Source organism: Perca flavescens, chromosome 1 (genome assembly GCF_004354835.1).
Source record: "Perca flavescens isolate YP-PL-M2 chromosome 1, PFLA_1.0, whole genome shotgun sequence".
In the NCBI taxonomy this organism is placed as follows: domain Eukaryota; kingdom Metazoa; phylum Chordata; class Actinopteri; order Perciformes; family Percidae; genus Perca; species Perca flavescens.
Window position 1 is genome coordinate 15519810 of NC_041331.1, and position 22438 is coordinate 15542247.

General features: G+C 41.5%; 1 pseudogene; it reads right to left on the reverse strand.

Annotated features, from left to right (window-relative positions):
- Window positions 1–22438, reverse strand: part of LOC114563220 (E3 SUMO-protein ligase PIAS1-like) — a 63840-nt pseudogene that overhangs the window by 20476 nt on the left and 20926 nt on the right.

Below are 22438 nucleotides of genomic sequence, written 5' to 3' on the forward strand. Positions count from 1 at the left end.
TGAGACCCCTGCTGTCAGCTGTACCGACCATTATGCTGCATTATACATGGTTTAACAATGTAAAATGTATGTGTTGGAAAGACAGATGGTGGTGAGAAGAGTGACAGATGGGAAACAACCTCCAGTGGGGACGCAAAACATACAGTCAGTTGCCATTTACTAGGTATGGTGTATGACACTAGTCTGACAGGTTTCTAAAATGTGGCCACCCTAATTAGAGAAAATAATCGTCAGGTTAATTTCTAATGCAATAATTGCGAGTTGCTGCACTAGTTTGTAGTGCTGGTGAACTGTATTGGGTTAAGTGTTTCAAATATTTAGTCTACCCTCGTTGATATAAATGGACAAAGACTGAATATTACAACCTCCATGAAGGTAGAATTAATTGCAGGACTGTTGCGTCAGTCTGCTTTAGTTTGAGCTAAACTGGCAACTAAGGGTGCCTTTGACAAAGTGAAACTGAGATACATTTGCACAAGTTTAAACATTTTACAAACTTAAGGAAAGTTAAAAGTTGTTATCCCTGCAGGCATACTGATTTGAAGCACAAGAGAAACTGTGGGGACAAATACAAATAGTGATGCTCATGAATGAAGGCAAAAAAAAACAAAAAAAAACACTGTTAGTAACATGAGAGATAAAACAAGACTTTGTACCCTGCACGTTTACGTGCAGGTTTCTAGGAAAGTAGGACTATTCTTACAATGCTGATTGTGACCCTTCAGTCAGTAAAAACCTAGAAAACCCTCTTTGCTAGGTTTAGTTCTGTTTAGAAGAGAGCATGTGTGATATAAGCTACAGAGAATGTGCTCGGCCCTGTAGCCCGTCTTCAGCACAACAAAGCCCAGCTGGAGTTTATTAACTGATTAGTGGCTTCGCAACTTTTTCTCTGTGGAGTACACCGCAGACACAGAGGCAGGACAAAGACACAGAGGCAGGACAAAGACACAGAGGCAGGACAAAGACACAAATCCTTTCAGCGTCACTCAAATTCAAAACTACAATGCTAGAAGGATCGGCAACAAAAGGTCGATCTGGATGTTACACCCACACCCAAACTTTCCAGAAGTGTTACTTGCTCTCCCCAGTGATTATGCTTTATTATCGGCATAGGTGTGTTGTATAGTTATATACTGACAGGGCTCATTAAAGCATTCCAGTGTGCTAACAGGACTGCTCAGGGCTGGCATTACATCTTCCCTATCAATGTATATACTGTAGCAGGCCTTTCACAGTGTCTTTAGAGATTGGCTTCATGCATTAAACTCCATGCCCAAGTCAGTATATCACCCCCGTGTTGCTTATGTTTGAGATCAGCTAAAAGAGACGAGAAATGTTTAGAGTTAAAGTCAGGGTTCTGGTCTGTCTAATCAGGCAACTCGTGGGCAGGATGATGCACCGACCTCGAAGAAAATACTGCAGGTTTTGCAGGCTCTGAGAGAGGGAAGCCATTTTGTGCAGCGCGTTTATAGTTCGGAGCAGCCAGGGCTCCTTTGTTGATGTTCATTTTCTTGTGGGAAGGCCGAGTTGTTTACAGGGAGATAAAGATTTTGCTCGGGATCATGCACGGGTCAGAGTATGAGCTGGCTATGTCTCGCCTGGTGTTTTGATGTCGAGTGAAGAGGTGCTTAATTGGTGTCTGTACTGTAGCTGTTTGGGAACATTACCACCAAAACCTGTTGTATGCAGCTGATAATATATGTGAAATAATCTTCACTGTTTCCCGGAAGAGACACGTATTTGCCTGTCAATCCAAGGGCAAAACAAGATGTACAGGACAACTTGATTAGCTGTGCTTGCTCAAGGACACTCCAGCAGGGAGGATAACTGCAGTCATGAAGACGAAAAACAACAACCTGATATGCAATTTCTGACATCCTGCTAGCATTTTAGGGATGCATCGATTGTGAAATTCTGGGCTGATACCAATGTTTAAAATAACAATGTGCCTGATACTGATGTTTTGTTGTCGTTTCCCCTTTTGTCACAGGGAAACAAAGAAATCTTCATTATAAAAAATAAGTGAACTGCTGAACTATTTTATTACAATATATTTGAATGACCTCAAATTCAATCATACAAATGTATGTAACAACCTTTAAAATATCCTTCTTTCACATGAAAAATAACAGATTCAAAAATCGCTTTTAGCCTGCTATACAACTAACGTTACCTACTCAATGACAATAATCTTTCAGTACTTAAGCCACATAGCCCAACAAAAACATTTTGTTAAACATAAATTAAATGTACATGTAAAGCCATTACAAAAGCAATAAAATCCTAAAATATTTCCCTTGGGGTGTGACACTGCTTTTATTAAGTTCAAATCTTTGTTAATCCGTTGTGCCGTGGGGCTGAGCATACTCACACAAGCCAGTAGTTCATGAATATGTGGCCACGACGCTGTAGATCTCGGGGAGACCGTTGGCATTTGCTACCATATGAGACTGAAAAGCGTCAAATCCACATAATTTGTGAGGCAGGATTCGGGGGAATATTTTGCATTTGTTATTGAAAAACTTCTGTCCGTCAATTAATTGATTAGTAGACTAATTGTTGCAGCTCTATTTTGGAGTCTCTCATTCATCAGCAAATTATATGTGAAAGTTTCAGGAAGACCACAATTATTAGATATAAAGTTTACTTTAAGACCAGCTACGTCTTATGTAAAATACTGTGCGTTTGCTTAACGTTTATGTATATCTGCCTTTACCTGCCACTTACAGTACACTGTGAACTTAAGTTACAAAAAAGTGTATGTAGAGCTCAAAATAGATTTTCTTCCCTGGGCCTTTAAACACGTACCGAAGGCAACTATGACTGTGACCTACTGGCCTAAATGGGCAGAAAAAAAAACATTTTCAACAATGAAACCCTGATGTCTAGCTTCTCAAAGAGGTTTTCAGGATTCAATATAAAAAAATAAAATCACTGACTGCGTTCCAAACACCTGATTAAACATTTTTCATCACATGATTTTCCTCCATTGTATGAATATCACAGCAATCTTCCCCTGTAACACGCCACATGCCTTGCATCCTTTTCCTGAAGATATGGTGATTAAATCATGTATAATGCATGTGCACCACAATGATATCCATAATGAGCACAGAGGCCTAGTTCTCTATGGAGGATGGATAATGATGGAGAGTTCAACCAGTCAGGTCGCCATGGTGATAAAAGACAAGCTGGTGCAGCCCAGACTGTTGACCAGTTTTTACTGGCAGGGCTAAACTGTGGGCTGACTAACCTTTATCCCATGAACTGATAAGACTCAGCAGAGAGCACAAGACTTCACGGGGGGGTGTAGGGGAGTGACAGGAAAGGAGAAGGAAGATGGTGTGAGAGAGATAATAACAACGATTACATGCAAACCAGCTTACTGTGATTAATCAGGCAGGAAATCTGAAAACACGTTTACATGCACTGCAATTCTTCGGTTACTGTGAACCTGAATGTAAATTTTTTTTCCCCCCCAACTGGTCTAAAGAGGCTGTCATGTTTTGAAGTTTATTAATGATATATGCTGCTGCAGCTTGAAGAGTGGTGTGACAGTTAGAGGACTGGCTCTGTAGTGAGAGAGCACACAGTTTCGTCTTACTGTGCAAATATGTACAAGGCTTTCTTAAATCAAACTACATTATACACTAGGGCTGCACAATTAATCACAATTTCTATCAAAATCGCAATATGGACTAGCGCAATATCCAAATCACAAGGGAGTCTGTCTTTCAGGAGAGACGGTGAAACTGTGCTCCATTATCCCCATATTTAAATATGGAGATAACATGCATCTTGCCCATCTCTATGGACTGGCCTAAACCAACCCTTGTGCTATGTTGTACTGTTGTTTTTGGCATTCATTTCCTGTTTTTATTTGTCTTAACTTTTTTTTCACACACAACTACTTTCAGAATTTTACAAATAACCTGCAGTTCAGCTGTGAAAACAGACTTTCTCAGACTTATTTATTCCAATTCTACATGCAAGGACGCACCAAACAAGTCATAATCTTTCCTTTCACTGCACTTAAGTCTTTCATGCACATGTGCTGTTATATAAACCCTGTCAGGATCCTGGTTAAGCACATACATGGCCAAGAAATCAGCTTTCTCCAGCAAAAAAAAAAAAAAAAAAAAAAGAGAGCAAGCAGGCAAGTGGGGGAAGGGAGTCAGAAAAAATGAGAGAGTGAGGGAGAGAGAAACTGGAGGGGAAAATGGGGGAGAGAGAGAGAGAGAAAAAGAACGGGGATTGATCAGTAATCAGAAGATCAGAGCGAAGTAAACAAGCAGAGAAAGTGTGATCAGGGAGTGAGGAGACTACAGCAGTCTTAAAGCAAGAGAAGACAATCTCCCAGTTTGCCCATGGTGGGGGGGGATTACAATTAATCAAGTGGTTTCATTACTGCCCTCCATTAATATAAGGATAAGCAAATTCTAATTTACAGCTTTGTGAAAGATGTGCACCATCTTTCTCTGGTTTTTTTCCTCCCCTCAGTCATCCTTTTGCTCTCTCTGCCTCTCTGAGAACAATACGATCAGCATGCATTATTTATTGGAAAGTACGTTTGTGTTTTGAAAGTACTGTATGCGCGGACGTGTGTGTGTATATCAGTGTGTGAGAGAATGATGTGAATGTGCGATTCACATTCAAATAAGGGAAGGGTGTGTTCTGAGGGCACAGGTGTACGCCTGTATGATCACTTTGCATGCAAATTTTGACCGAGGATGGCCGCAGAGACAGAGTGAGGAAGGAAGACGAGGTGGGGGGGTGGAGTGGAGCGAGAGAGGAGGCCGAGAGGGATGGAACATGTGCAGGAAATGGATAGAAGGAGACAGTGAGCGGGAAAGAGGAGAACGATGGTGTGATGACAGAGCTGCAGGCGCTGTGTTTGTACATGCATCTGCAGGCAAATTAATCATGAGATGGTCTCTTACTCCATTAAAATGCTAATGTAGGAAAATCTAGACATTTCCATATATTTGCAATATATCCCAGAGCCCAAAGACTGCTGTTATTATGCTAAATGCAGGATGGGTGCTGGATGCACACCTAATATAACGACAAATCTGACCAAGATAAAGATTAAAAGTCTCTGAAGTAGTGAATTAAAGGGCAGACTGGGTGTACGCCATGGGACTTACACTCTGGGCCTTAATGAAATTAAGAGAAGATTTGGGATATTTGTAAAGTTACTAAATTAAAGCACATGAACACACTATTTTCTACCAAAGTTGGAACCGTTTTAGTTATTCTACATAAAAGATTTGTATATTTGTGTTTTTCTCTGTGTTCCTCTAGTTGGTTTGAAATGGGCGGGACACAAATAGGTGATGTCATATACATCCCTGCACCAATCAGGATTTTGCAGTATTTTAATCAAACGCTGATGACAGTTGGTGGGTTGTTCGTTTATGGCGCCACTGTGAACGAAATCTGATTGAACCACACCCAAACAGTCCCCATGAAGCAGATTAGCTGAGTTGTTGACTGTTAAAGGCTTAAGAAATAATACCCTCCGCAGACGTTGGGATTTCCAAACTTCAACTTTGATTGTTGGATACTTAGTCACAAAAGTTTGTTATCTGACAATATTATTAACCTGTTTACCAGTAACTGGTAAACACTTTGTATATATAAAAATGACTGTATATAAGAAATGTTATAAGCTTTTTGGTATACAAAATCAAGTGCTGAGTGAAACCAGAGATACAATTCAATTTAAAAGATTCAATTTGAAAATGATCAAGGACCTTTTCTTATTTTAGACTTACTACAGCTGTGTGTAGCCACATGGGAACAAAGGTGAGTTATGTTCAGGAAGGTAAGACATGATGGTGTCGTGCAGAGCCAGTGCAGAACTGTTTTCTGCTACAGAATGACGGGAAAGAGTTTTCCTCATCCTCATCATGAATGTCTCGGCGGTCATAAATGTAGTATCCTAGGAGACGAGTGACTTTGTGTAGATGAATGCAGTAATCTCAACATATGTTGTTGATGGTACATGCAGTGAATCGTTTCTATTCTGTGGCTCCACACTGATGTAAAATTGGTCTCACAGGAAGAAATATATACGTACGATGACCGTAGAATAACAGTTCATCTTCGTGTGGCTGCGTTGCTTGTCCCACCCAAAACAAATTTCAGCATTGCAGACCGTAACAATATAAATATCCAAATAAGAGCAAGTATTCACCTATAATACATACTGAAATGTATCCAGAGGCTGAATATCACTCTCGAAATTACCTTCACATCTACAAAAAAGAAAACCTTGATTATTTGTTAAATGTTGGTTTCAAGCTTATGACTAAATGCAGGCTCTCTTGCACATGAATGGAAATAAACACCTGAGCAAGTACAACCATTATTAGATAAGTAGAAGTACGAGAGAAACTGAGAAGGCAAATTATTCGGCTTTTATTTATAAATATTTTCACTTACACCTCTTACGAACCAACTGTAGCCTCTTTCTACTCTAAACTCTCTTGGGAAATCTGCAAATGCTATTTCTGCAGTAACATTTCTGTGCCCTGTCGACGCATTAGCAGGCAGCACAACACCAGCAGGGAGCCTCTCCACCGCAGCGAAATACAAATGTCAATGTTTTCTGTGACTGCTGCCATGATTATTATGGGAATGATATATTGACATAAATATCCACAACATGGCAGATCATTCTTTTGGCATTTTCGCATTCATTGGATAGTTTGACAGTGAAGATATGGACAGGAAACCGAGAGAGAGGGATGACGTGCATTACTTGTTCCCTGCTCTTTTCAGCATTTCTATGTGTTTTAAGCACTAGGCCGACGGGATGCTACACAGCCAGACATATTAAGCATCCATGTAAATTCTAGCTTTGTGAAGCTACAAAAAAAAAAAAAAAAAAAACACATCTCTCATACACACATACACCGAAAAGTAAATATAAGATGATAATATTCTGTCGAAATGTCAATGAAATATTACTCAAGGATATTCCCAGCTAAACTGACACACACTCCATTCAAGGCTTGCGCTCATTTATTATACCCTGCAGTGTGATGATATATAGTGCAGATATAAAGCATACATAGTGATTAAATGTATCCATCTACCATCGATCCCCTTAAATCCACCTCTCACACAAATCCCACTCAGACGTGCCCTCACCTAGACTGGTTGGCTTGATGAGCTCGTCCAGCATGTCGTAGAAGGGCAGCCTCTGGAGCTTGACATCTGGGTGGACCGGGTGCAGCGTGGCTGAGCTGGACAGGTGGTGTGTCAGGCCCGTTATCTCGTGCTTCCCAGGGCCAAGCAGTGAGAGAGGCAGTAAAGCAGCGGGCGACGGGGCTCCACCGTGGCCGGCGTGACCCTCGTACGCCAGCTGTGTTAGGCCAGCAGGCAGTGCGGCGCCCCCTCCTCCAACCACTCCAGCTGTGGCCGGGTGGTGCGGCCCGGGCATGGCCAGTTCTGAGTGGGATACCATTTTGGCGGGGAAGCGTCGTCGGTAGAGCTCTTTGATCTTCATGTGCACGGCGGGGCTGCAGCCAGCCTTGAGCAGATGCAGCGCCTTGGTCAGCAGCTCATGCTTGCGTCCGTGCTTGTTGCGTCCAGCGTAGCCCAGCAGCACCTGCAGCTCAGACACCCGCAGGCTCATCACCATTTGCTGTGATGAGAAAGAGGATGAGAAATCATCTTTTGAGATGCCAGTCATAATGGATAAAAAAAACTGATATAAGTACCAATTCAACAGTCATTGAAGTAGTCATTGATGTGTTGCCACCCCAAGGGCAGAGCCAGGACACAAAGGTGGGTTCCTTTTACTTTTGTAGAAATATTTTATTAACAAAATGTGTGTATGTGCTCAAAAGAGCTGCGTTAGTCATTGAGGAAGTGGTTGAAAGTACTCCGGGTGACCTCTGATTCACAGAAAGTTAAGCTTAAGTCACAAAAATAGTTCAGGCTTTCATGGCATAGAGGTGCATTGTTTGAAGGTTGCGAGAACAGAAGAGAAGCTTGCACCACACAGAGGCCTCGACCTTGGTCGTGTGTGTATGTAAGATAACAGTTTCTGCCTAGAAACAAGAAGCCCCCCCCACCACCCCCTGTGAGGATAGGATAAAAGCTTGAGGGAGAGAACAGATCAGCTCTCATTTCAGGACAACTTGGTGGACCGAGCTCTGACTTTATGTCTGTCGCTAGGGAAACTTAGTCTCTGTTTGTGAACCCACTGCTGTGTTGTAACTCTTATGCTGGACTCAGTAAACTACTCTTAACTGAACTCTTCGTCTCAGATTGATTCTTGTGTTCTGGTAAACTTAAGTCCGATGAAAGAAGGCACGGAAATTAATAAATTGGAGTCAGATTTGACAGGCCTTAGGGTCTTATTTCGGACAAATTCCCATTACACTTTTAAAGGCTCTACTTTATGAAAATGTCCTCTGAGTAAGAACCAGGCAAGAGCAAATCACGCTCGTTTTGATGTGAGGACTTTGATTGACTAAAAAACAAAAACAAAGCTATTCTACACTCAGGAAACAAACGACAGGAAATGAACAACGTCCTTGTGCGTAGTACAGCAGTTATGTCAGAAAACAACTGTCCAGTCGGAGCACAGTATGTAAACGATGTGCTCAGCGCAACGCATCCAAAGAGCTGCAGATTTATGACAGGCCAGAGATTGCCTTCTACTTTTTGTTAGTGCAACCTAGCTCTCAGTTCACCTTGGAAAGGTTTGTGATTCCCCAGGGAAAAGCTAAGGAAGTTACAGTGGAAGAAGACACTGTCTGTCTGAAATAAATGGAGGGTTGAATTTTAGCTGTATTATTGAATGATTTGCAAAAATACTATATTCTGTGTTTTTATCTGCATGATGCTGGCGTGTTGCCTCTAAGCAAGAGTCTCTCCCTCCTACATTGACATACCTTAGCTCGGCACAGCTGCCACTTTGTTTAAAAAAGTTGAAGCTGGCAGAAAAGCATTTCATTGCACAACAGTCCATACCATAAGTGTCAGTATTAGAACAGCTTAATTTCCTAATATGTGTATGAGAGCCTGTCAGCTGGATCGGCACTGCGCAAATACTACAGACACCAACGTGAGGCTGAGGTGGTACCTCGCAGGGGATCATGGGATGGAGTAGCCGCAGCAAGAGTATGTGAAAAAGTGTTGCCTGTACAGACTTCAGGGTTAGCTTCAGGCTGGCACAAACTACAGTAAGAATTAGCAGCTTTTCATCTAACGAACTGTCCAAATGAAAAAAAAAAAAGTTGTACCCTCAGTGACTGTAACTCATCACTTCCTGCAGCTGTTTAGATGTAAAGGCCGTGATCAATTATCATATGACTTGCTGCACCAAATGCTGAAATTCAATTTCTCAGCTCAGGTGATCAAATAAAACACTTAGCTTAGATTAAGATAGAGAAACATGACTGTAGTTACGGTTACTATTTGTACAGTAATTACTATTAAAGGGTGTCCTTAAACAAGGAACTTCTCAATGTTTCTCGAGATGGCTGAGGACAGACAGGACTGGGCAGATCCCAGGTGTGAATTTAAATGCCTAAATTAGAAGCAGCACTGCTGAAGTTTGAATGCACACCAAACCGCAACTTAAAAACACAGATTCAAGAAACCAAACTAAAACTGACCTGAAAGAGAAAAACCTTCCTTCCTGATCAGGAAGAATGTATTTTTAGAAGAAACTAAATTCTCAGACTGCTGCAGAAATGAGTCATCATTCATGTTGAAGCCAAAGGAAGCAAAACTTCCTTGAATTAAATGATCAGCCACCTACAGTCATTGGAGTCTTAGTGTGTTTAAGATACTTAGCAACATAAGAAAAATAAACCAACACTTTTTAACTTAATTTAAAATTGTCACGTGGCGTTTTATTTTGGGGGTGCAAATGTTCCACCAAAACAAGTTCCTTCCCAAAACCATTTTGCAGAGCCACCGTCACTGTGTCCGGAGCCAAGTGCCGCCCAAGACGATTGTGATTGGTTTAAAGAAATGCAAACAACCCAGAATGGATCTGTGGTGTAGCCAGACCTTACTACACAGAGCTGTGGAGCTAGGTCTGGCAGTGCAAGACTATAGAAAGAGTAACGCATCTCTTTATTTTAAGGTGGAAGTGGTTGATAAACAAGAGTTTAAATGAAAGCTCAGCTCATTATCTAACAGCCATTACTAGCATACATTAACCATGTGGACAGTATGTGGCAAATTATAGCTGTGAGACCTAAAGATCACCAATCTTAACTGCATTACACAGGCTAAAAACAAGGACACGTATTGTACAGTACAGGCCAAAAGTTTGGACACACCTTCTCATTCAAATGCATTTCCTTTTATTTTCATGACTATTTACATTGTAGATTCTCACTGAAGGCATCAAAGCTATGAATGAACACATGGAATTATTTACTTAACAAAAAAGTGTGAAAACTGAAAACATGTCTTGTATTTTAGATTCTTCAAAGTAGCCACACTTTGCTTTTTTATTAATAAGGGAAAAACTTCCACTAATTAACCCTGACAAGGCCCACCTGTGAAGTGAAAACCATTTCATGTGACTACCTCATGAAGCTCATTGAGAGAACACCAAGGGTTTGCAGAGTTATCAAAAAAAGCAAAGGGTGGCTACTTTGAAGAATCTAAAATACAAGACATGTTTTCAGTTATTTCACACTTTTTTGTTAAGTACATAATTCCACATGTGTTCATTCATAGTTTTGATGCATTCAATGAGAATCTACAATGTAAATAGTCATGAAAATAAAGAAACACATTGAATGAGAAAGTGTGTCCAAACTTTTGGCCTGTACTGTATTCACATTGAACTCAGTGCTGTCTTTCTTGTGACTAACACACAAACACAAACACACACAAACACACACACACACACACACACACACACACACACACACACACACACACACACACACACACACACACACACACACACACACACTGAGCAGCCTGTAAGAATGTCTTGGACAAACATCCTCCCTTTATCTCCTTTAACGAGAGCAGGAATATAAAAGCACAGACACACACAAACACACGCCCTTTAAATGACAAAGCACACTGTTTGGCTCTTAGTTGCTAGTGTGTCAATTTGCGGCTAATCAATTATATATACACAGTTATAATTGTTTTGTACAGAATATGTGTGCTGTGTTGTCCACATACGTGTTACACTGGAGTCTTGCATTTAACTGACATTTAAAATGACATATATACGGCTGCGTCTATTTTTTTGTGACCTAAACATAGCAGCTACTTTTTAGACTTGAAAAACAAAACCACTAAGACGCTATTTTCATTGCTGAAAGAGATTTCATGTAAAATCATTTTTAAATTTCATGTAATTAACCCTGGGCCCAAACAGTCTAATCTGTCTGTCTCTAGGCTCAACTGTTTATAATAGTTCATCCGTAGCATTACATTTAAACAATAAAATGAATTCATAATAATCAAATCTCACAAGAAATACACCTTGGGCCCTATTTTAACGATCTGAAACGCAAGTATGAAACGCAAAACGCAAGTAGCTTTGTGGGCGGATCTCGAGCGCTGTTGCTATTATACCGGCGGGATAAATGAGTCTGGCGCCCGACGCAAATCTAAAATGGGTTGGTCTGAAGTAGCTCGGTGTGGTTTGGGCGTAACGTGCAATAAACCAATCAGAGCGTCATCTCACATTCCCTTTAAGAGCAGGCACGCTTGTTCCATGGCGGATTGCTATTATGACGGCGGATTTACCTGGCGCACGCCAGCGGGAGCTGTCAGAGATGCGGCAAAGTAATAAATGCCCGTCTTGGCCGGGTGGCGATGTTGATGCGGCCTCTCGGGCGCATCTCCTCAAGTCTGGAGAGGATTGCTGCAGCCATGGAGCGTGGGCCTCCAAAAGCACCACCTGCTCCTGTTGTGCCCCTTCCTCCTCCCCCCACTCCATCTCCGTCCACCCTCTCCATCAGGAGCACATCGCGCATTACTCCCGGACCAGATCCCGCCATAGTTCAACATCACGTCTCCTTAAGTCCTCTAATATTTCCTCATTTATGTCATCAACACAATCATGATTCATGGAAATGTTATCCAAACACCTGAAGCGCATTTTCAGTAATATTTTTTCCTTGTAATTATGTATGGTTTGCAAAAATGGGAACTGCTGCGTCCGTGTAGATGAGAGAAGTGTATGCGCGTTGTGCACACGCTAAATTATGGCCAAGCATGCGCCCCTAAAATAGCATCTGAATAACGCGCTACTGACTTTAGACCAGGTTTTTCCTTGTCTGTGGGGGAATTGTTTTCTGAAACCGTAAAATAGCACCAAGTAACGTTTGCGCCTGAACACGCCTCCTCTTTTCGCTGAACCGCCCGCGGAAGCGCAAATACATTCCCTATTTTACCGACGTGCGTCTGTGGAGGGAAAAGTCCGCTGTGCGTCGGGTGCAAAATAGGAACGATACATGCGTCGGTGTACAAAGGCAATTGCGCTGGGTGCAAGATAGGGCCCCTTAACTCACTCATTAGTCATAAGTCCCTTTGTTATTTGCAACAATGATGAGAACAAAACTTAAGCTTATTCTACTGCTGTTCTACTTTGCTATGAGTATCGTCTAAATGTAAACATTTAACCAAAACATCATATCAAAACTACTTTTCATTTTCAGGATGAGTGGCCCAGACGTGAATAAAAACCTCTGGTCCAACCACAGAACTGCACTGTTTCACTAAACTGACGTGATGAACGTTACTTTTGAAAGGAACTGAAACCCGAAAAGTGTTAGAGGTTACTGTAAACTTGTTCCACTTTTGCACATCTAGTTCTCAGTGTCTGCAGGTGCAGCAGACCAATACGTGCTCCAAGTAACATCAACACTCAAAGCCAGTGAAAACATTTTCTGGTAAAATGCAATATTTATTCCTTTTCATTAATCAAATAGTGAAATTAGAGACCCATTAACCTAACCGTTTCCGGATGCCCTAATAAAATGTACAGCAACTCTCATCATTTGTCACTTAAACAATGAGCCAAATGTACTAAGCTTCAGATAATTACAAAAGCAGATTTCAGCCAGAGGATGCTGTTCTGCGGTGATCAAAGATAAAAAGCTACTTTTAGACCTTTTGCACTACAGGAACATAACAAAAACATAGTGTATCATGTAGCTATTGTCACAGATTCTGCTTGTATCATGTTTATGCAAGATCAAGATACTTTCAGACAGATTACAGAAAAATAAAGGACTGACCGACCAGCTTGCGTGTTGTCCCCAGCAGTGCAGTTTATAAAGCTGTATCTCATTTTCACATCAACGTGAATAACTATCAGCACCACTTCTTCCATTGTGGTCTTTTCTCGAACCAATTACTTCACTTGCCAACAATACATTAAAATGAGGTTGGCCTCGCTGTAGCCCTTTTTACATAAACATTCCCTTTTAAAAATATGTCCAAAACACAAAGATATTCAGTTCACTTATAGAAGAATAAGACAGCCACCAAATATTCCCATTTGAGATGCTAAAACTACCTGCTTGACTTAAACAATTAATTCATGATCAATAGTAGATGATAGAAAAAATAATATGGTTAATGGAATATTCTAAATAGTATTATTAGAAATGGAACCCAGAATTTGATATTGAAAATGACAAGAAAATAAATAACATGGAAGATGTAGTTAATGGTTTCAACAAATTCTATGTAAATGTGGGACCAGATCTGGCAGAACTAATAAACAATCCAGAAACAACAGAAGGGGTGGATGCTGATCTTTGGAATAGTAATCCTAGCTCTATTTTCCTTAGAGCAGTGGAAAGACATGAGATAATAAACACGGTAAGAAAGTGTAAAAGCAAATCCTCCACGGATTGGAATAACATTGATAGGACTATAATAAAAAGTTATTGAAGAAATTGCAGTACCATTAACTTGTATCGGTAACTTGACCTGCTCAATAAGGTGGTCTTGGTACGCTTTCAATCAAACTCTGGTGCGGTTCGTTTGTGGTGAGAATGTGCTCCTCGTCCCGCACCAACTGTACTCCCCAAGTCTGAGCTAATGGCTCCTGTAGCCCGGTGTGCTTTGCAATCTGCTATGCAGCAGAACATACAAATTTAAGCAGCTTGCAATGTTTCTCTCACAGAAATAGACAGCAGTCGAGCTCGCCCTCCGTCACTTGCATATCCGTGGTCAAACCAGCCGGCACTAAAGTTGGAGACAGACACCGACGGAGCAGAGTGAATTCTCGGTGACCAGAGCAGACGTAGTAACGTAATGTCGGATTATTTAAATGAAATGAAGCTGGTTTGACCATGGAGATGCAGGAAATATGCACTACTCCAAACAGGACCAAATCTTCCTGTATTTAGTTTCTTGCTCCCGCTCCAGACACATCTGACCAATAACAATTTTAGTACGCTTGGACTTTTCCAGATGTGAAACCAAACTAAACCAAGGGTAAATCACTCAAAGTTTACAATCTCATCAACTGATTCGGACCAAAGAAAACAAACTATAGGTGTGAAAACGCCCTAATTGAGGAAGAGCAGGTAGCATTGCATAGACAAGAAGAAACATGTAATGGGAAATTTCATAGATCTAAAGAAAATATTTGACTCCATAAATCATGACATTTTATTACATAAACTAGAGAAATATGGTTATCAGAGAGATTGGACTGGATGAGTAGTTACTTAAGAAACGGGCAACAATTTGTGTACCAGAGGGGTCGGTCCTTAGGTCCAAAGCTTTTCATAATCTACATCAACGACATATGCAGAGTACCAAACATACTAAAGTTTACTTTGTTTGCAGATGACACAAATATTTTCTGTTCCGGGGACAATTTACAGCTGCTTTTGGAGGTGATCACACCAGAAAAAGTATACATTAAAACGGTGGTTCGATGTAAACAAATTGACATTAAATACACACACACTTACCAGTCAGGAGAACATAGATCTGTCCTTGTTCTTTGTCACTACAAACATACATTAAAAGGCACATTCATGGAGGGAAAAAACATAATTGTGAATGTAATTCTGCTGCCTTTGGTCTGAACCACTCTGCAGTTATAAAAACACATCAGTCAGTAAGTATCCCTAGACTTGGGCAGCAGACACCCATGCATGCACACATGCAGTGTATTGCTTTGGCCAAGAAACTCCTGCTGGCAACATAAATGACCAGTTCCATGAAATATGCATGTTGTAGAGATGAGGGGGGGGGTGAAGAAATGATGACACTAGCTGCCCACCATTTTTCTCAAACACACACACACACACCTCTCTCTCTCTCTCTCTCTCTACAAAGCAAAGACACACTAAAGAGAGACAAATCCATGCAAACATTGGCTCAAACAAATGTGACGCACACTAAAAACACACACCCTTCCACCACACTGCGGATGTGTAACATTCCTCTGGCTTAAAAAACAAAAACAAAAAAAAAATAGAGGGAAAACAAATACAGGAGAGAAAACAGTGGAGCGGGTGGGGGAGAGATGATGAGATAAGAAATGAACAGCACCTCTTTTCTTTTCTGCCCTCGTCTCCATCAGCCAATCCTTCTTCTTACCAGGACAGGTGGCCCCTAAACACTTCCATCTTCCCGGTCAACAGGAGGGGAGGAGGAGGTGGTTTCTGAATCTATTTAACCATCCGACAAGCAGTTCTGACAGAGGATACTCGCAGCCTGACAGTCCAAAACCAAGAGATATTCAAATAGTCAAGGTGGCAGATGTTGCCGACTGATCTCTTGAAGACATAAAAGTGAAAATGATCTTATAATTACTTAGAAATGTTTGCTAATTCACACAAAAATCCCACCATCATCAATTCGATTTAACTGAAAAGCCAGGTTTGAACAAAGCAGGTTTGTGTGAGAATGTGCTCTATTGTGTTGTTTTACTGAAACAACTTGACATGTAGGTGCAACGGGAAGCTGCAACAAAGGAAGGAGGGTGAAAGAGGGAGAGAGAGGGGATACAACCCAAACAGAATAGCTGGTGGCAACAGGGGAGTTTCTACACGCACGCACGCACGCACGCACGCACGCACGCACGCACGCACGCACGCACGCACGCACGCACGCACGCACGCACGCACGCACGCACGCACGCACACACACACACACACACACACACACACACACACACACACACACACACACACACACACACACACACACACACACACACACACACACACACACACACACAGCATGCAGACCTGTGAGGGTTTTTAAAGCTGAAGAGAAAGTTCCGGCCTTAAATTTACCCGCCTGTGACATTTAGCGTCAACAAACAATATATCTACATGAGACAATTTTGGTTTCCAAAGAAAAGATGAGGATTCACTTTGTCCACCACAATGATATTTTCGTCAGACGGGAAAGGCAACATTTTGACCAACATATGATGCTAAAACTGAAACCCACGAAACCCAAAATGACGACATTTCCTCGGGCAAGTAAACCACTGCACCAAAATTTCATTTAGAAAGACAGGCCATTTCACTACAGAGTTCCAGACTGTCAGTCATTTAGCTGTGGTGAAAAAAAAAAAAATCCATAATATCAGAGCAAGAATCATGAAAGCATGAAAACAACAGCAACACCAACTCATGCCACCTCTTTAACTTTCAGGGTTTTTTTAAGTTTACTTTTCCGGTAACCTTTTGAGGAACTCAAAGGAATTTTATTTGATTTTCCCACAAAGTTTCAGTTTTAGTTTCTGGGCGGTGTTACTTGTCCCCCAAAAAGTCCCTCCCCTGTACTTTCTGACGGATCAGAACCAGCCCGGTGGAATTTGCGACCAGTTACTGACTGGTGTAATACGAGCCTCCATTGAGACTGCAAGCAAGCACATGTTAGAATCAGAATCAGAATCAGAAAGGGCTTTATTGACAAGTACGTTTTTTTAAGGAATTTGTCATGGTCATGTCATCACTAGTATGACTATTAGGGCTTGGGATAATAGTGAAATGTAATTGAACAAACAAAAAATGGGTTTGTTGTAGGGATGGGTACCGAATCCGGTAAGTTTTTGGGTACCGACCGAATAACGTCGGTACTACCGAGGACCGATTCACATTAAATCAAACGGTGCCAAATTTCGGTACCTATTAGCGCGACTTTATCTGTCCTGTCTGACAGAGAGCGGGGCTCCGCTCTGATACACACACACGCAGAGGTGTGGACGGAATGGCCAGTTTAAGGTTAAGTCACAGTGACTCACGGCAATGCCGGTAAAGCAAATGCAAGTGTGTTTGGAATTTTCAAAACATCACGCAGACGGCGTTTGCTGCAATATAATGGCGAGCCGAAAGCAGTCGCGGTGCGGTTACACTTCCACTTCCACTTGACAGACAGGCATTGTTCTCTATGACCTTTTGGATGACTGATAGGCTGGAAATTGTAAGGCAACGCAACTTTATTTCTATAGCACATTTAAGCAACAAGGCAATTCAAAGTACTTTACATAAAACATTTAAGAGCAATTAAAAACAGATAGAAAATAAAAACAGGATAAAATAGAATAAGATACAAATACAAGAATTAAAGTTTCAGTGCAGTGTAAAAAATTAATAATTATTTGATTTGATAGGTTGTAGGGATGGGTTTGGGAGGGGAGAAGGAGGTGTCTTTTTGTGTGGTGTGTAAAATCTATCTAATAAAGTGGGATGCCTGTGTGTGTGTGTGTGTGTGTGTGTGTGTGTGTGTGTGTGTGTGTGTGTGTGTGTGTGTGTGTGTGCACGCGCGCGCGTCTGTCTTTGAAATATCTCATGAACCGTTCCAATCCAATCTACTTCACACTAGGTTTCCTGGGTACCCAGTGAACTTGGGGTTTGGGATTTTGGAGCAATTTGGACAGCAATGGATATTGGATATCAAAAATAAAACAAAACGGCCGAACAGTAAGCTGCTGGTGCAGCACGCAGCAGACTGTTGACGCGCTCTGGACAGCAGCGGGGGTGGGGGAGGTTTACCGGCTTGGACTGCGGTTCACTTTTTGCTGCTTCTAACGTAACATGATTGCTGGATATAACAAGAACACTTTTCTTCACGTTCCTGGAGCACTAGCAGATAGCTGACAGGAACATCGCAACTGTTGTGTTGAATAAGGTTGGAAAAAAAGGCGCTACGTAACGTAACGTGGCTTTTCCGTGTCAATTATTTCACTAAGAGGAAACTCAATAAAAAGCCAACACTAAATATCAAACCAAAGCCAGACACTATATCGTATTAAGTTGCTGTGAGCTGTACATTCACCACAGGCAAAACAGAACGTAATCCCGGAGCTTCCTCCACAGCGCTGTGCCATGCGAGACAATCTCGGAGCTGACCGGCCAAAGACCGCAGTTTTCATCACACTCACCCTGGGTCCGGTTAATTAAGTGTAGCCTACTGCTAACTTATAATACTAATAGCATTACCGTCGGCAAAATACCCCGGCAAATCAAATCCATAGGCTACTTCAACGTTAACTGTCAAGCCACTAAACCTGCATGGAAATTAACACCTCTGCTGAAGTGTTCAATTCGTTAACGATAAGACGAGAAAATGCCGCCGTCTTTAAGCGCTGACTGTGGCGATATCAACATGAAATATCGTTGACGAAAAAGACAACACTAAAATGTTTTCACACATGCACGCACGCACACACACACACACACACACACACACGTTCTGGTGGTTGATTAACGCAGATAGGTGCTGATTAGCTCTCCTAACGGGCCTGGTGGGTAGCGCACTGCCATGAGTCCATGAGGCTAATGTCTGATTACTCCACATTTTCTTTGTGATATTTTGTGATTACTTATTATATTATTCTGAATCTGCCTGTTCTCTGTCAGGTAAATACAGTAGTACAATGTCTTCCTCTGATGTAGACGTAGCCTACACTGTAAGTCAGTAGGAGGATATACAGTGGAGTTGCATATTAAGTGGTGTGGGGTCCTTCTGTAAGTCATTTTGGGGTACAATTTGGTTTTGATGAATTCTACAAGCAGCAATACCACAGGCCAAGAAATCGGCCCATTCCAAACAGGCACATTTTCAACGGGCACTGCACTAGTGTTCGACATAAATAACAAGATGGTTTAAGTAAATAGGATGAATAGGTTCAGAATTATTTTTACAACTGAAATACATTTTTGTTATTGCAGAGGGAAAGTACAGAGAAAAAAAAGGTACGGTCCTGCACTTAGCACCGGCCATGACGATTTTGATTGGTTTAAAGAAATGCCAATAAACCAGCAAGTTGTCCTCCTATCCCGGAGTGCTGTGTGGACTACCCAGACCCTCCTCCACAGTGCTGTGAAGGAAGGTCTGGCAATGTGAGACTACATGATTGGCCACCGCAGGATAAGGTCAATTTTCTCCAAAAGTTGAATCTATCTAACCTCGCCACTTTGCTGTTTTTATACTCCTACGAGGGTGAGGAGGAGATGGCCGGGTCAGGTGTTTTTAGCCTCTTTTAGCTCCAACTCAAGAGGGGTAATAACTCTTATACACAAAACTGTGCCCTTTAAGCTTATATGTGTCACTGAAGACCGGCTTGGCAGATACCTTATTATTGAATGGGAACTTTTTTCAGTCAAAATAAATTTGGTCAATGTATATGGGACGAATATAGAAAACCCTACCTTCTTTAGACAGCTTTTCTTGCTGCTAGCTGCTTTACCTGGCCAAATTATCATGGGTGGAGACTTTAATTGCACACTCCAGCTGGAATTAGACAGATCCACAGGTGTTGACACCTCTCATCCCTTGACTAGAAAAGAATTGCTTCAGTGCATAAAAGATTTTAATCTGGTAGATGTATGGAGAAGTAAATATTCTACCCAGAGAACATTCTCATGTTACTCCGGCACTCATCAAAACTTTTCTAGAATCGATTATTATCTGGTCTCAGCAGAGTTGATTCCAAAAATTTCAAAATGCTGGTATGATAGCATCCTACTCTCAGATCACGCTCCAACCTCACTTCTTATTAAATTTTCGAATGTGGTACCACCCCCCAGATGGCGCTTACAATCATTCTGGCTTAGGGACCCAAGCTTTGTAGAGTATATTGGTAAACAAATAGATTTATATTTTGAAAGCAACACTAATCAGACAACTGCTTCTGTGAGGTGGGAAGCATTTAAGGCCTTTCTGAGAGGCCAAATTATAAGTTTTAGAAGCTTTAATTATAAATCTCATAGACTAGAAATGGAGAAACTTGAAAAAGCAATTAAAGAAACAGAGTTTTAGAAAATCCCAACCAGCTACTTTTTATGGAACTTCACAAAGTCAAAGCAAAGTATAATGTTCTGTCTATAAATAAGGCGACAAAAAGCTTGATGAGATTAAAACAATCTTATTATGAACAGGGAGAGAGGGCGGGTAAAACAGATGGAAACCGAGAGGGCAATAAATTCCATTGTGACAGAAAAAGGAGACAACTTCGGACCCAGGAGAGATAAGCGACACCTTTCAATGTTTCTATAAGAACTTATGTGCCTCTGAATACTTAGGTTCGGCCCCGATTATGCAAAAAGACTTTTTGGACACACTGTTTTTTGACCTAGTAGATAAACAATTGTTAGACTCACTGGACCGCAACCTTGAGACTGGGGAAATATCTGAGGCCATATCAGGCCTGGGGGGAGGTAAAACACCAGGGCCAGATGCAATTCCAATTGGAATATACAAAATATTTAAATCCAAATTAATACCACCCCTTCTCGATATGTACAGGGAATCATTTGATAAACATAGCAATAATTTCAATATTACTGAAGCCTGGAAAGACGCCAACTCAGTGTGGCTCTTATAGACCGATCTCGCTTCTAAATAATGACCTTAAGATTTTATGCAAAGTGCTGGCGAGGAGGTTGGAACCAGTCCTTCCTCGGATGGTCCACTTGGACCAGAGTGGATTTGTACAGGGCAGACAGGGCTTCCATAATACGAGGAGGCTGCTTAATATTCTATTTAATAAGTCTGGCCTTCCCGACCACTCTGTCCTGTCACTGGACGCAGAGAAAGCCTTTGACAGGATAGAGTGGCGGTACTTATTTGATGTCCTGCATAGATTTGGTCTGGGTGTCGGTTTTCTCAGATGGGTCCGGCTTCTGTATTCCAACCCACACGCCACAATACTAACTAATGGACTTGTGTCAACCCCATTTAGGCTTAACCGGGGAACGAGACAGGGCTGTCCCCTTTCTCCCTTTACTCTTCGTCCTGGCCATAGAGCCACTTGCTATGGCAATCCGCAAGCATGCTGACATTACAGGAATTAAAGTCGGAGACATAGAACATCGTATCTTGCTGTACGCGGATGATGTCATTTTATTTTGCTCCAGATTGGGAAAAACTCTACCTGGCCTGCTGAAGTTGATGAAAACATTTGGTACCTTCTCAAGCTATAAAATAAACAACAGTAAATCAGTGATAATGTTTTTGACAGAAAATGAGAGGAATAGTCCCCCGATCTCTCACCATTTACTGTGTCAAAACAAGGTTTTACTTATTTAGGTGTCAGAATTACCCCTACTATTGACAAAATTATTTCAGTTAATTATGACCCCCTTGTGGAGAATTTCACACAGTTGATAGATAGATGGACCAAATTACCCATATCCTTAATCGGTCGCATTAATATCCTTAAAATGTCAGTTTTAAGTAAATTTTTATACCTCTTCCAGTCAATCCCACTTTCTCCAGCTCCTGCGTAAGTGGGGTTTAAGAACACATTTGTTCTTAAGAACGTTTGGTGAATGAGGCCCATTGTCCTATTGTTCACTTTGAGCTTGACTTAACTGATGGTAACTACAGTCTCATCTCTCTCAGTACTGTAGCCTATGGTAGATTCTTGTCAGACTGGAAAGAGGTGGTGTGTAGGGTGATCATTTGCTGAGTCCAGAGCTGGTGAGAATGACTGATGGAGGGATAAAGAGAAGGGGGATGGGGAGAGAGAGAGAGAGCAGCTGAGCCTCTAAACCAAATTAAATTCTCCACAGCTCCAGTTTTTGCCATCAGTTTGGTATGGCTGGTAACAATAGTGTAAATGAGACACCCATGAGCCTTATCCACCTATGAAGAGGAAACCAGTTGGAGGCACAAATCACAGCTGTACCAATTTCAAAAGGCTTCGTCGATGCATTGGGACCAAAACATGTAGTTGCCAAAAACATCACAAATGTAGCCAGAATCCAAAACTGATCGGACTGCCTATATTATTTTCTTGATTCATTGTTTGACCTATAAAATAAAAATAAAAATAATGGGAAAAAAATAGTTTCCCAGAGCCTAAGGTGAGACCAGTAAACGTCTTGTTTTGTCTGTCCAACAATAGTGTTTCCTCTCCGTTGATAGCATAGTGGCGGTGCGCCACGGTAAAATTTCCAGCGCCACGGTATCAGAAATAGGGCAGACGACACACAAC